Source organism: Bombus vancouverensis, chromosome 1 (assembly GCF_051014615.1).
Source record: "Bombus vancouverensis nearcticus chromosome 1, iyBomVanc1_principal, whole genome shotgun sequence".
NCBI lineage: Eukaryota > Metazoa > Arthropoda > Insecta > Hymenoptera > Apidae > Bombus > Bombus vancouverensis.
Window position 1 is genome coordinate 23,759,677 of NC_134911.1, and position 15,996 is coordinate 23,775,672.

Consider the following 15,996-nt stretch of genomic DNA (forward strand, 5'->3'; position numbering starts at 1 on the left):
GCAGCCATTCTACTTCTTGTATCGGTTTCTCCGCTGGCAAGGGCCGGTCGGCAGATCGGGTTCTACTTTCTAAATCTAACGCGGCTAGACAACTCGTCCTGCAACTTTCTGACAAAACGTTGAAACGGTACTGAGACGTTAATCGTCCTGTTTATTATCCTTTCGAGTACAAACAAGACGGATAACAATTATTTCCTAAATGATTAACTTGCTGGAAACAGACAGGTTGTTTCAATGTGTTTTATACGTTTTATCGTAGACTCTAATTTGTGTCAAAAATGTAATAATACACGAGAGATAGTACGTTCTAGGAAATTGACGAAGAAGAGTAAAACAGGCTTAGCTTATTAGTAGATTAAAGGATACGGTTATTGAGAATTCTATTATAAAAGAAACAACGTGTAATTTTGTTTGAAAAATGTTATTAGTTTATAAGTTTGATTTTACGTATATCGTGTATAGAGTAATTTGTTGAACTATGAACTAGAACTTGAACTAGATTCTTTAATATTTTAATATATATATATATACATCTTAATTTGTATAAAAAGTATTTTAGAAATTGCATAAAATGTGATAAACAAGTTTGGTTTGACAGGTTAAAGAATTTATGTGTTTAGAAATATCTTGCGAAGAAGTAACGTACGATATTGTTACAAAAATATCTTTAGTTTACAAATGTTTGGACTTTTCTTTTACATCTATCGCATTAGTCTTTTTGCACATTTGTTACTAATATGTTCCCATGTTCAGCATTAATGTAATGGAACATATTAGGATGACCTGTTTCCATTAGGTTGTTCTATATAGCGCGCATTAGCAACGCTGCGAGCAATGTGATTTTCCATGAAATCATAACGTGCTTACTTCGCTTTTGTTAATAATCCCAGTCAACTTCAACACCAAATACATTTATCTTCAAGTTCATCTAATGCAGGCCTCATTACGCTTTGTATTCGTCAAACCATAATACGTGTCTGACTATAATCAGGACCATTTCACTTTACTCGTAGGCAGCGATTTCAATGCGTTCGTGTGATTCATCGAATCGATACGCTTTAAACGATTCTTTAACTGTAACATTCATAGATTTAAAAGTTATAAAAATCTAATCTCCGAGTTTTACCATAATTCATAAGGCCTATAGAATCTTAAACGTTTCACGAACGTTTCATTAGTACATTGCGGATGTTCATGCGATTGTAGAAAATTTAGAAATGCAAAAATGTATGAAATGTCTATATAGTATTGCGTGAAAATATATGGAATATCCATAGTTAAATACTTGCTATAATATTTACTTTAGGTTCACGTTTAGGTTCTGTTTCTTTAGTTCCGTCCACAAAGACATTGAATTGTATAAAGATCCGTAAAACTAGAAAAGTATAATACATATATTATTTGCTTTATTTATTATACGATTTGTTTATTTACTCGTTTAAAAACACATGTATCTATCTATACGCTTGTTTATTTACTTATTTATCTCGTTCTTCGATCGAAATCACAAGTATAGATAGGTGTTCGTAATCAACTAGGCATAACAAAAGAAGGAGCGCCCTCTCTCGACGGCACGCTTTACCAATCGATTCTGACTATGAGAAAGAATTAAGATCGAAGTAGGTGGACAAGATTCAAGTAACACCAGCGAGCAATCGAGATTTACAATTGCGTTTGAACTTACGGAGAGGAGTCGTTGCACGTAGAAGAATAATCCTCTTTCCTTGACCGTTCTTCTTTCCGGTAATTGGATTTGCTCGCTCGTACGTTTCAGCGCATAAGGAATCGCGTTAAGTCGACTTTGTTGGGAAGCTAGTATCAAAGGTATCCCCGCGAGCAGTGTGGTCGATGCTCGGCGTACCTCGAGTGCGATCGATTCTCGGCATAGCTCGAGTGCGATCAATTCGCAAAGTCACCGTATACGATCGCTCGGGAAACGATAAAAGCGCAAAGTCGTTTACTGTACTAATATTTTCATGGAAAATTGGTCGATACTGGCGCGTGAAATTTTTATATATGTGTCAGTCGATAAAAATACAGATATTTATCGTATTTATAATACGAGTTTTATAACATCGAAAAAGATTTAGATTGCAAATCGGTTGTGATTGAGAAATAATCGAATAATATTTCCGACAGTCAAAAGCTTTTATAAGTTGTTAAATATTTAAATAGTTCTAAATAATGGTTATAATTGGGTTTCTTAATTGATTATTATTAGCGAGGTTAAATTCTCGATTAGCTTTTTATCGATCGTGAATCTATTTTACCGGTGGTTATTTTATTCTTCGAGTTGACGATCGTAACTACGGAATACGAATTAAAGACGAGATGGAACCGAAAGAATCGTAACAAAAGTCAGGAATACATTCTTCAATTTGTTTCAGATGACAGAGGTCGATATTACTACGAACCCTTCAATTATCTGCGCTGAAATTTGATTCCGCGAAATTAAGGCATTAACGTACTTCACGAGTAAGTGCCGTAAAGGTTTACGACTCTATTCCTCTACGCGGCGAAACAATACCTTCTATTAAATCCTCTGATAGTTAGGAAAGATGTCTACGGCACAAAAGGTTTTTTTACCGTGCAACAAAATACCTCGTTACTTAGTCATCGGATATCGAGTATATCGTTTCCCCCCGGGAAGCGTGAAAAATTCTCCCAGCGAGAAAGTATTTTCTCTCGTTGAACAAAGAGGTCACGACGATTTGTTGCGGAACAATGAGGATCTCCCGGTGTCGTCAGGGCGGCACTGCAGGCTTCGTTTAACCGACAGAAGAAAGAAGGTTAAACGCTTTGCACGGCAATTATCGATACTGGCGTTTATATCCGTGGATAAATTCCGGCACTGACTCTCTCTAAAACGAATCCAACGTACTTCCTAATTATCATTCAAATAAAATATACAATCGGAGACAAAAAAGGTAACGGAGATGGATATCGATAAAGTTTCGTTAATTACGGTTTCTTTACACAAAAATGTAAATATTACTTACAATTATGTACTTGGAGCATAATCTATCTGGTATAATGACGTATAATAAATAAAAGTTAACGTTTTTACGACGGGTATCATGTACGCACGGCTTTGACTGTCAGCGATTAAAATAGTATACGAGTCGCGTAAAATTATTGCACATTAAAACAGGTGTTTGCAGAGCATCGAGGAAAGACAGAGGAGTGCCAAAATATTAAGAAAGTATAAATTTGAAGGAAAACGCGACACAATTTTGTAGGTGTCCCCAAATGATGAAACGTACAGCCGAAAGCGTCTCGTCGTGAAAGTGTTACATACTTATAACACTTGTACTAATTCCATTAAACTTCGTTGATACCATTTCTACTACCTGTCCATTTATTTTCGTTACCGACTGTACCTACCGTTCGCAAATTGTTCCGCAAAACGATTTTTCGTGTTACTTCTGATTCGTAAGTTTCTGATCATTCGTGTATTGTTTTCCGTGGACGATTGGACCGACATGCGCGCCTCCTCGCACTGAAACTACAAATTAGGATTTATAACCCTATAATATTCGATTGCTAACCTGGTAAAGCTGCTCGTAAATTTCGCCGGCATACAAAATTGGACAACATTGGCCAGTGATTTATTAGTCAGTCGGTAACTACTTCATTACGTGCCGGAGAGGTCAACGCCGAAAATTCCGGAACTTGATTACTTGCTCGTCGCTTTAATGCTGCGGATTTAATCAGTGACCTTTTTTGTCGTGTGTGTAATGTGTGGTTTGTGGGACGTTCTTATTCACCAACGGAGCAAGGTAAATGCGAAGTATTTTAAATTCATTGGTTTAATAAAATGAATAATAAAATGAATAATAAAGAAAGGAACAAGATGGGATCGATATTATAAATCCAGAGTCGTTAATTGAATATCGAATGGGAATTCAAAACTGTATTTCTGAAGTGACGCGAGTTTGAACCATCCCGGATTTTGTCATAAATCTTTTTCTTTCGCTTAAAATTCAAACGGGTAGGATGATACGAAAACGATCAATATCTATTTGAAATTTAGTTCATGAGCGGAGAAATAAATAAATGTACATGCATATCGTATAACATAGCAGTTACGATATTTGGTTATCCCTATTTTAAATTTACTATTTGTCGCAGAAGAGAAAATTTTAAAACATTTTAAAATGCATGAGAATTTTATAACTTCCAGCGTGTTTGATCCATAGCGCAGATCATATTTCAGTATGATGGATAGAAAGGATGCGTATAAAAATAGATCGCAGATTTTCGCTGGTTCGGAATACTATTGCTCAGGGACGTACTCATGGGTATTGTTAGTCGATCAATTTCCGCGATTGTGTTACCTGGGAATTCAGCAAGCTAGGCATTATAATCGTGAAACTAGATGATTCTTATTCACATAATTCCTTGATATCGTCACGAACGATCGTGACTTGCAGCAGCCGAATAGGCGACGAGCATGTATACAAGGTTCGCAGCGACGATCGATATATTCGGGCAGTTACGGTAGGTTAGTTGTTTCCTTGCTGTAATAATGTACGAGAGCATACGCGATTAGATGTGTGTTTGATGCCCTAAATTTCCTAACAACTGCATTAAAATTTTCAAACGAGTATTGTCGCTGGGTTTTTACGGCACGTAAACCGTATCTAACCTCGAATGCCGTCAATATTTTACAATCTTGAATTCCCTTATAAAGAAAGAATTTTAAAGATATACGACGCTCGTGAAATAAATATTTCACCAGTTACACAACAGTCGAGATACGTAGAATATTTTTTCTTTTTAAACGAAACCTCGCACAAGAACTATGTATGTGTCGTTTCGTCTAGATACAAAGTTTCTAATCTAATACGTATAATACAAAGTTATGCTATATTACAAGAATCTGCAATCTTCTTATTCTTAAGATCGTACTCTACTACAATAGCAGTATAATTTACGGTATATACGTACTTAATACACGCAGTTATCTAAAGATTAGCTTAAATACATCTGGATCGCCTGACCTAAATGTGAGATATTACAAATATCTAACGTAACTCCCTTATCTTAATTGAAGATATACAATCAAATTTCCAAAATCATTAATTCCTGATTTGATGAGAAAACGCGAAACTGTAACGTAAGTAGAGGTACGTTAGCATGGTCTGGCCGTAGAACGTTATCGACGTCTATGTAAAGTATCGCTCTACTTACGTTCCATTGCGTGGCTGATATATATCGATCGCGGATAATTGATACGAAAACAGTAGCCACAATCGCAGGAAGTAATTTAACGGTTACGCCGTGGAGGAAAAGTGGAAACAAAACGTGTTACAGAATGTCGGCGAGCACGCGTCGCGTCGGGCGCACAGGTAGAAATACGCGTACAGTTTCCTCTGGGCGATCGATAAATTCAGTCATACGCGTTGTGCGGTGCTTCAGTTCTGTTCCTCGGCACGGTAATATCGTATGTGTGTATACCTAACGCATTGAATTTCGTACAGCTCGGGGAATGATTGTATAACGATGAACAATAGGACTTGGGACTCTAGCGGGAGGGCATTATGGCAGAGCGGATGTTGTATAACGGTTAGCCAGCGAAGAGGAACGAGACGGGAGCAGCAAACCGTAAACGCCACGAGCGTTCATCCTCTCTGTCTTTTTTCTTCTATCGCGTTTCTTTTTACCTATCCCTCTTCTTCTCCTTCTGTCTCTTTTCTTCTACCCCTTCCTTAATTTCCTCTTTGTTTCTCGCGACACTCTCTTTCTCATTCTGTATTTCTATCCGATATCATCTTTTTGCTTTTATCCGATGCTCTCCTTTTACACCATACACCTTTCTCTTTATTCTCTCTTATCGCTTCTTCGATCTTTCTTTCCGGTTTCCTCTGCTCCTTTCCGTTCCTGTATCTCCTTTGTTTCTCTTTGTCCTCCTCTGATTTATCTCTTTCTGTCGTCTCACTTGCCCCTCCCCCACCACCTTCTTCCTTTCCCTACTTCGCCGAGACATTCTCTAGCTTCTGGTCTTGCCCGTGCACAGGTGTACGTGTGCGCGCGCACGCGTGCGACCGAGAGGGAACATCGCGGTATAACACGAAAGGGAGAAAGATAGGGGACAAGCGAGAGAGAACGTCGCGCGCCACGAGACTCGAAATAATATCAATGTTACGAGTCGAGGACAGAACTTGTTCTCGCACCTGCCGGGCGTGTTTCCGCGTGTTCGACAGAATCTTCTACGTATGTACACTGTATACCGTACACCCTGCAGCTATTAACTCGTATTCGGTAGCGTATCGAAGGCACCCCATTTACGGCGATTTTGTTGGTCGCGTTATTTGACCGGTGTTTAGCATCGCGTTAGTTAATTAGTCCTCGTTTCTGTTTCCCTAGCTTGTTTTCAATGTTTTTTATAATAGCATATGCAAGGCAACGAGCATATATTGGTGCACGAAATGGGAACGAGTTTTATTAGTTACTAGAAGGGAAGAAAAAAATATTATACCACCGGTGCACACTGACATCATTGTGTTCCATAATAACGACACCCACCAGGCTGGAAGAGGTGGCGCTTGCAACGATTGATCGCCGCCTCAGACTTTTTCTATTAATAAACGCCGATATAAAAAGAAGAAGCAATTCGTCGTTAATTCCCCATGGCATGGTAAACGGTGTGTACGACCGTAATGCTCGCGATCGACGATGAAAATCACCCTTAGCCTTTCTCTCTTTATCTTGACAAACTGCTTGTCTCGCTTTTTTATTTTCGTTCTTATTTACACCAGGAAGAAAAGAGGAAGCAGCGTGTTTATTCCACCTAGCCGCCATCGTTATAAAACGACCGCGCGATCGCGATCGGTACATAACGTCTATGGGTTTTTGTCGAATATACCGATTTTTTTTATCGAAGAGACTCGTTATACAGGAATGTTGGCAATCATAGTATCTCTAAACTTTACTTTCGTTTGCTCTCCACCAATTCTTCAAACAAACCAGATAATGAGGTACGCTCGGATCGATAAAATTGAATTGGATCAAGGTGTTATTAGAGAGGAATTAGTTTCACGAGAGAAATGTTTTCTACGCGAATCGAATTTTTTACCAGAAATTACTGGAATAGGGTCAAACACACATACATATTTATAGAAAAATATTTTTCTCACGAAATCTAGAACTCGGTTCGTTGGCCATTAGAATTTCAAAATACGCGTAGCACGACGCGTTCTATATAATTCTACATACTCCCACGCGAAAAACAGCGTGAAATGACTTCTCACCTGTTCTCTAATCTACAGTTCTTAGGCTATCGTTCTACGAATTCGTGGGGGCAGAAATAGATATTTTTCGCGTGACGAACAGCCGTTCGCGCGCCGCCCTTTGTCCCGATGTTTTCGTGCAATTAAACGCGCGTGTTACGCGGATCCACTTTAATTAACTTCGAAAATAATTGTACGCGCGCGCCCTCGTTGTTCAATATTTAGTATCGCGAAATAGGACGCTAATTAGCGAACGTATGGTAAATGTATTATTCATCGCTTTAATTAAACATCGGCTGCGCTCATCCAGACCGAATGCTACGGTTAACTGTGCGTGAGGAAAGAAAAAGCGAAGGAAACGTAATCGCGCTGTTTAATAAACTCCTCGGTTTCTTTAACGCGTAGACTTCATCTCGTCTTCGTGTTAAATAAGGTAACTGTTCTTCGCTTTCGTTGTTTCAAAGGAATTACGTTGGAAATACCGCCAAGGTGGCGAGTTTGTTAACGTGTTTAATAAAAATTTTAAAAACTAGAAGGCTTAAAAAAATTAAACAGTTTGAGAGCATCTTTGGTTTAAAATCATCGGTTGTAATTTAGTAAATCTTTTTACTTTTTATTTTTTACATTTTTCCGATAAAACACGTTAATATAAACAATAATTCGTGTACACGCGTATTTACTCATTTATCGGTAAAAATGTAAATCGCTTTAACCTTTTCTCCAAATTATCTTCTTACAAATGGTGTTCGTGGTCTGTCGCTTAGTTAATAACAGTTAGTATTAATTTTGTACAGTGTAAATCTTAATTAATCGAGGGTAGGAGAACAAAATCAGCCAGACTGTTGTTTTAAAGTGTTACATCTAAAAACTAATTGGTTCTGGTAATCGTTTATCCAGTGCTTGGCGTACTTTATCTTCCTCCAGTTTGTTGTTGAACTTTGCAGGCAGCCCAGGAATGTTAAATAATCAACGAACAAAAAATTTGCCTCTTATTAACGAAGTTTTATATCGTGCTCGTAATTTTAGGACGACACAATGAATTCGTTTAACGTGCCTATACGCGTTAATTGAATTATGTAATTCGATATACTTTTTATCGATTCGTCAGTGTTAAACTGGTTTAGCAATCGCTTCCACTTTCGATATCGTAAAGTATACTTTTACAAATACATCGATCGTATTATTTTTTGAAGAAGTATCTTCTATTTTTTAATTATTTCGAAAATACCAACAAAATGAATAAAAATAGCTGTAGTGTTAAGAAATTTCAAAGTAAATAACACTCTGTCGGGGGAAAAGCATGCGTCGCGTTATTTTACGTTATTCCGATGGTTATCGTTACTAAATTTTAGAAAGACACTGACGTCTTACAGGACTTCCGGTTTCGTTTTAGCACATGGTGCAACGATTCGTCGCCTCACATGCCTCGATGTCGTTCGTATATCGTTACAAATGTTTCCAAACACCCCCGGAAGAATAAATTTGGAGAAATTAAATTTTACAGGCAAGTTAACCGAGTTGGCACAGAATTGGTTCTCCATGCTCGAGTAGAGAAAACTTTCGTGTAATAGTTGACGTTATTTCATTCGATGACATCACGTCTTTCTAGATTCCGGAGGTTGTTTGTTCGAGATAAACATTTTTCACGTTCCACTCGTGTTAAACCTCGTGATACACGTATCTCTCTAGAATTTCCATATCATCGAAATTTTGTAAATACGTAATGTTGCCTGTAAATGCAACGTCATTTTAAGCTTCTTGATATTTATTTGTGCATTTCTCGCGAGATCGTTTCAGTCGCGGAGTTCCATCTTCGAAATATTTTCTATGTCGCGAAGTAATTTGTCCGCGAAGAGTAAATTGATATGAAATTCGCATAGATAAATTCGTTCGTTCGTTCTTTCGCTGATAAAGAATAACGTAATAAAGAGATGTACATAGGTCGTCGTACAAAGTGAAAAATATTATGTCGAAAAATTGAAGCGACTGTCTCTTAATAGAAATTTTATTAGTAATTAACACGGGAATAATCTATCGAGTGACGGTGACAGAGAGCTTGAACCATGGCGAGAGAAGTGACGACACGTCTGTGGCACGTCTGGCAAAAGTTATGAAGAGCGCGGGATTCTTGGCACCCCTGGCTTTCGTTTCGAGCTCGTACAACTCTGAAATATATATGCACGTTTGATCGCTCGACTTTTGTTCTTCGCATATTCTATTTTAAATTGGACAGTTTAGTCGCTAATCGACCGCGATTATTTCACGTCCGAATAAACATAGCGCAATAATTCAACTACATAGCAACCACTGTTTACGATCTATATGGCCAGTGTTTCCTTTGTCTTCGGAAATCGTTATCCACGTTGTAAAATTTCGAACGCGAATTTATTCACAGCGCAACGATTTTCGCGGATATTCGTTTGAAAATTTGTCAAATCATTCGTAAGCTACTACTCGATGAACTATATCGAAATACGAATTTCGTTCCACCGGTAGAGTATTTTATTCGTTTGAATTGCAAACTACTTCTTGCAACTCTAATTCGTTGTTTGCCGTACAAATATTTTTATATTCTCGAGAAAATTATTTTACATCGTGATCTTTTTATTTAGTTCAACGTACAATCTACGGCGTATTACGCGTTGATCGTTACACCATATGATTACGAAAGCAGACAATCGGTGCAAAACTATGTAAAACGAATTTGTTTGCGCCTTTGAATAGCTTGACACATTTTGTGTCTTCGTTCGATGCAAAAACACGGCAGAGTATTTACGTATAGATTTATTTTAAAAAACGAGCATATATTTACTATTTTTAAAGAGAACTCAACGAACGCATCAAGGTACGGAAGATCGTTAATTAGCTACAAATTAGATCGAGCGATGTACCGAAGAATAACCGATTAATTACTCGAAGTTGACGATTCATTCGCCAGTTAACAACGCATATGAAAAATCTATGGGCTGAAAAAAATTACGTTGAGAACCACTTGCTGCCTATCTTCTCGCAACACGTGTCTGCATACGGGTAGAGCGGTGGCTTATCATTCGTATCGTAGATGTACTTTGCAACCATAACCGTAGACACACACGTAGATGGTCTCATAATCGTTATATTTTCGTGCTCTTCGAGCCGTGTCAATAAGAGGATCCGTTGTTTCGACGCGGGTATTTCCGCTTTCCGTCGAATAAGGCTTGCGAGAACGATTTCACCGGCGATCGTGTACAATTGCGTCGTAGTTTCTTTTTAACAAGCGAAACTTTCGATCTCGAGCGGATTTCCACGGTGAACTTTATAGGTTGTTTAGCACGTGGCTTCTAATTTCAGGTTTATAGATTCTTGGGACGTATTTATAGTTTTGGGAAAATAGCAACGCGTGACTTCACGCGTCTGGTTATTTGCGACCTGTGTTTGTATCGTTTCGAAAGTTTTCTATTCGAACGCAACAAGACGTTACGTTGGGTTCTATTAAGAAAGCAAACAGCGGCCGAACTATATTTTATCGATGTTAAAGAGAAAAAAAGAACACGGGAATTATTCAAATATCGACAAGAAATTGCAGTTGATTTGCTCGAAAAGAAAAAAGCCGATGGAAAAATATAACGGACGTGTAAAACTTTTGTTTTTGGAGTTTCGACTCGTTTCGACGAAAATAAACGAGTAAATAAACCAGGAAGAGACCCGTATCGATATCCCAAAGAGATGGAGGTTACGCGTCTCTTCGAATATCTCTTTCATAGACAGAACGTACGAAAAAGGCGAAACAAGACGAAAAAATGTATGTAAACGATGTCAAATAGAAATTGCAAAGAGATAAAGGTTATGTATCTCTTCGAACAACAAGCGACACGTTCGATTCCATTGTGAAAAAGGAAAAGAAAAAGAGAAGGCAAAAGAAAAAAATGAAAGGAATAAAAAGAAGGGGAAAAAAGTGTGATGTCGTGTCGATGTAGCAAGGAAGCGAAGGGTATCGATTGGGAACCGACGGGGGGGACGGTGCATCCGCACCTGCAACATATGCGCACGCAGCGATATCTTAAAATGCAGGTCGTCCACTTAACTCGAAGAGTCCTGTCGGGTCCTTTTCTCTTTCATACGGGTATCGTCGAGTTACGTGGCCCGGGTCAATGTTTTCCGTTGCTCGATACGCTATGCAAATATCGTTTGCATTTTCATGCAGATTTTTTTCACCCTTACCACCTAACGAAGATGTTACACGTAAGCGGAAACGCGTTGGCCCAGCCGCGATATTTATTCACCCCGGTTAATCGACTGCCTCTGTTACCCGGATTTTAGTACAACAACGCGTTCGTTAAAGCCGAGAGGATCGTTGGTGTTCGTTTCGTTTGGCGGACGCACGCTATGCGAGAAGGAACGCGTTGGAATCGAAGAAACTCGATCTAACTGCAAGTTTTATATCTTTTACGACGATTCGTCGTCAGATGCTTCGAGAAAAGAAAAACGAATTGGAGAAGCTGAGCGAAACCGAAAGTCTTATATCTGTTAATGCCGTGCGAGTATCTTGGCCGATCGACGATAATTAGATTATTCGTTTATTTATCGTAACTCTTTGGATAGAAAACTCTATGTACTTTTGAAGTCTAAATTATCGGGAGAGGGAAGGTCTTGCGTCAGATTTCGAGTTAGTTAGAAAATCCAAAGGTTTCTAAAATTTCAAGACTTCACTTTTGTATACAGCGAACCTTAAGTTACAACGAAATTATGTTCTTAAAATTCCCAGGGTAATTTAATGCCACAGTTTGTAGAACCGCGCACAATAGTACCTTTCTTCTGAAACATCAGCGTCGACTTTCTTGCAGTTGGAAACTCCGAAACTTCACCAATTTAAACATCAAGTACATATATACCTACGTTTGCTACGGTATATCGTCGTGGTATCTCTTTGTCCGAGAAATTAAATGTATTTCCAGAATTCTTCTCTACGAAGACGGCAAAAAAAATCTGCTATGCTTTAATCGAAGATGACCGGTGTTTGTACACCTGTAGAAATGCCTGCAGATGGCCTGGGCACCGTGATTACCTGAAATTAGACATCCGAGAATCCGCGGTTACGCGATAATTGTAACTTTCCTTTCGTTGCTACTCGGTGTTGGAATGTGCACCGAGGCCTTGGATGGCCGTTAAAGGCTTCCGCGATAGGTCAGTTTTTAACTACAGGCCATTGGACTCGAAGGGAAATTTGCATTTTTATTTCATTGCCGCAATTCAACGGAGAATTCTAGTAGCTACGGCATTTCAATACCTTTGTATTATACTTAATGATAGAAAGCAAACGTAGTATATTTTCTGAAGTTACTCGGAAGTCGAGTCGATCGACTCTGTTTTTTCTAAATTTCATAATTTATTATCCAAGCAGAACGTACGTGCGATTAATTGGTTGATTAAACTTTCAAGAAATAACGCTGTTGTAAATATGTTTGCGAAGAGAACGATATTGATAATCGGGAATTTGAAGGCTAGAACCATCAAAGTCGATAAGAAGGTCGGCTTTCGAATCTCCTTCCTTTCAGTAATTATACTAAGAACGCGTAGGCGCCATCGACCTAAATTATATTGATTTCTATCGAAATTGAAATATGATTACACCCTGTTTATATATACCGTGCATTATATACGAATACAAAATACTAATTCGTATTCGTCGTATAATTATCTATATTTTTATAATTATTGTATTTAGACGTACACTCTAGCGTGAAAGTAAATTTAAAAAGATGCTATTTGTAATATCATTGTTTTCCTCTATTTTCCAATGGATTTGTTCGATATAGCTTTCGATTTGATCGTCATTCTTAATAAATAAGATTATCAAGTAACATCCGAGATTATACGTTTGTAACGCTGTTAGCAAAACTGGTACAAAATGGCAGGTACGTACAAACGTGTATAGTTAAGGGTTAGGAAACGAAACGGAAAGAACAGAAAGCAGCAGAGATTTTCACAGCGATCGGCCGATGCGTATCGACGACGACATCGTTCAGACGACTTATTCAGCTTCGTTCGCGTTTCTACTTTTACTGAAACAAGTCACGTCTCCGCAGAAATGCATTTCCTAATTACAGCACAGGGAACGTAACCAAGGATATGATTAAACGTACGTGCCGCGTCGAGACTTCGATTTACGCCGATTTTTTCCACCGGTCTTTCTTCGTTTAAATCGGTGAGCCATACGCTCCGTGTTCCGCTTGTTTCTTCAACGCGTTCCGCCGATTTATAGCGCTTAATAACACCGCTGTCGATTCGGTTCTGGTACTCTAATCTTGATTTAGGACGAACATTTCGCGTCGATATTTTTTTCCCTTTGAGATATGACGGATGTTATGGCGTCTTTTCGCGTATGTCGCGGTGCTTAGTTTTGCTTTATGACATTTTAATTTTGATTTAGTACAAACAACGATTCGCGTCGATTTCTCTTTCCCGAGAATTTGTAGATATCGCGACTATGTCTTTCGATGTTGCGGTAATCGAGGTTTACGCGGTTTTAGTCTTCGTTTCTATAAAATACGAAACGATTTGGGTCGATCTTTCCTCTCTGAGAATTAACAAACGCGATGTCTTCTTGGGAACGATATTACGGTATTTAGTCGCGTCTTATAAAGTTGTACTTTTGCTTTGAAAGGAGGAACGACTCGTGTCGATACTTGCTTTCTGAGAATTTACAGATTGCTGTTTCTTCGTGAACGCCACATCGCGATAATCGACTCTACTTTCGTTTCGATCCCTTATTTAAGGCAAAGACCAGTTCCAGTCGAGCGCTTCTTCTTTGAGAATTTGTTAATTCATCTTGTAAACCGTCTAAAAAATTACGAGAAATTGCGAAAAAAGTTAGGAAATCTATTCCGTAATACTCTGGTAATAATAATTTTAAACCTTTAGGAGGTTCGAATCTCGTAGTTGATAAAATCCGACTGGTAGAAGATAGGAATAAAGAAAAGAATTACGAAAGGAAATCTTATTTCAGCCTGGGAACCAATAAGGCACCCAACAATGTGAATTCCACCGAGGAAACTTTCGTAATTCCACCTCCATTAGCGTAATCTTCGATCGGCAACGATCTGATAAACGCGACGCTATTTTCTGCGATTGCTTAGCGAAATTAGCGATGTGATAAGATTTTCGCGACGTGCCATTAACGCGTAAGATGTTTCGCGAACATGCTTCTGTTCTCAGAAATCACCTCGCCGTATAGATAATTACAATTTCCACCGAAACGATGAAACGTCTTCTCATCGAAGAAATCCACGAAGACTATCACGGGTTAAAAGTTCACCGTAGGGCGTCCGTTTTATTTGAGAAAATCGACAGCGATGATGTTAACGAACAGGTAAAATCGTAACTAAAAAATCTCATTCCCTTCACCTGCTAAATATTACAAAGAACGCTCTACATTGGATACTTTATACATACATATATATATATATATATTACAAAGAGTAAGATAGATTATCGCTTGCAGCGATTACAAATAATAACATCGCGATACCAACTATTATTACAGGACGATACCATAGAAACGAAATTCTCGTACGATGAAATTTCATCCACGATAACCTCTAAAGGGTTGGAAAAATAAAGAGAACAGCTGTTTAAACGAGGCATCATACGCGAAGAGAAAGTTGTTCTTTGGCGTGAGGCTTCCAACGATATTCCGCAGACGTAGAACGTCGATATTCCGAATAAATAGACGAAATAGAGATTCTCGTGGAGGCACAGCGAATCACGGTCGATCGATTTACACGCTGATTCGCAACCCCTAATCAGAGCGCATTAATCAGGTCGATAGCTATTTGTACCAATAGGTTGTGAACGTATTCTTGGCTGGAGACGACCCGATTCACTGTCATCGATCGGATCAATTTTCGAATTTCAGTAAAATGTCCAACTCTCGAAGATATTTACGAGCTCGTTTTACCGATTACACACGAAACATTTTCGTATTTGGTTGTAATTATATTGTTTTCGCTTTTCAATCATCGTACCGTCGTATATCGACGTCCCGATTTGCATTGACTCGATCATCGTGGGCCTGCAAATCGAATTCGATCGAATTCATACGCCCCTAACCCCAATCAAATTGATAACTAACCGACAATTGTTCTTATATTGGTCGATAAAATACGTACGTCTATTTTTACGCCAATAACACATTCGTTGAGCTTTTAACAAGCGCGATAATTGGCAATAATAAGTCTTTCTTAGTATTCAAATAATTTTTTAAAAGGAAGACCTTCGTTTTCTCTAATTTTCCGTTAGCGCAGAAAATATTCCAAGTATTAGAAAAAAAATTGTCGCAAATGATCACGGACGTTGCGATAGACTCTATGTTTAATAGGAATTGCGTTGCAGGTAATATTAAGACAGCGTATGACGTTTTAGAACGATCTTGGCCAACTCCCCAAAGTATCTGTTCATACTCCTTACACCACCTTTGTAAGATACCTTTGTACGATACAGTTTTGAAGGAACGTTAAAACATTATTACGCGTTTATTTTCCAAGTAGTTTAACGTCGTCGAAATGCCGGACTAAATATAATTTCCGTGGAAACGCTTTGATACGATGTTCGTGCTCGCGAGAGAGACGAAAATCCGAAACGTTCGAAAGTTTCGAAGTTATGCAACTGCGAATCGGTGCTCGTTGCCTTTTGCTTTGTCAAACGCAATTATTTGATTACGAGTTCGAACGAGGAAAATCCCTTACCTTGGCACGGCTGGAGGTGCGTTGTTGATTGTCCGCAAATA

General features: G+C 38.5%; 1 protein-coding gene and 1 long non-coding RNA gene across 4 annotated transcripts in view; one reads left to right on the forward strand and one right to left on the reverse strand.

The window, feature by feature from the left end:
* LOC117159472 (protein couch potato) overlaps nucleotides 1–15,996 on the forward strand; it is a 183,701-nt gene that overhangs the window by 13,573 nt on the left and 154,132 nt on the right. The gene's annotated exons all lie outside the window — the stretch shown is intronic.
* On the reverse strand, nucleotides 604–1,989 carry LOC143303214 (uncharacterized). Its single transcript, XR_013059299.1, has 3 exons — nucleotides 1,685–1,989; nucleotides 1,302–1,375; nucleotides 604–1,074 (listed from the first exon to the last, which is right to left on the reverse strand). It is a non-coding gene; the product is annotated as an uncharacterized LOC143303214 (long non-coding RNA).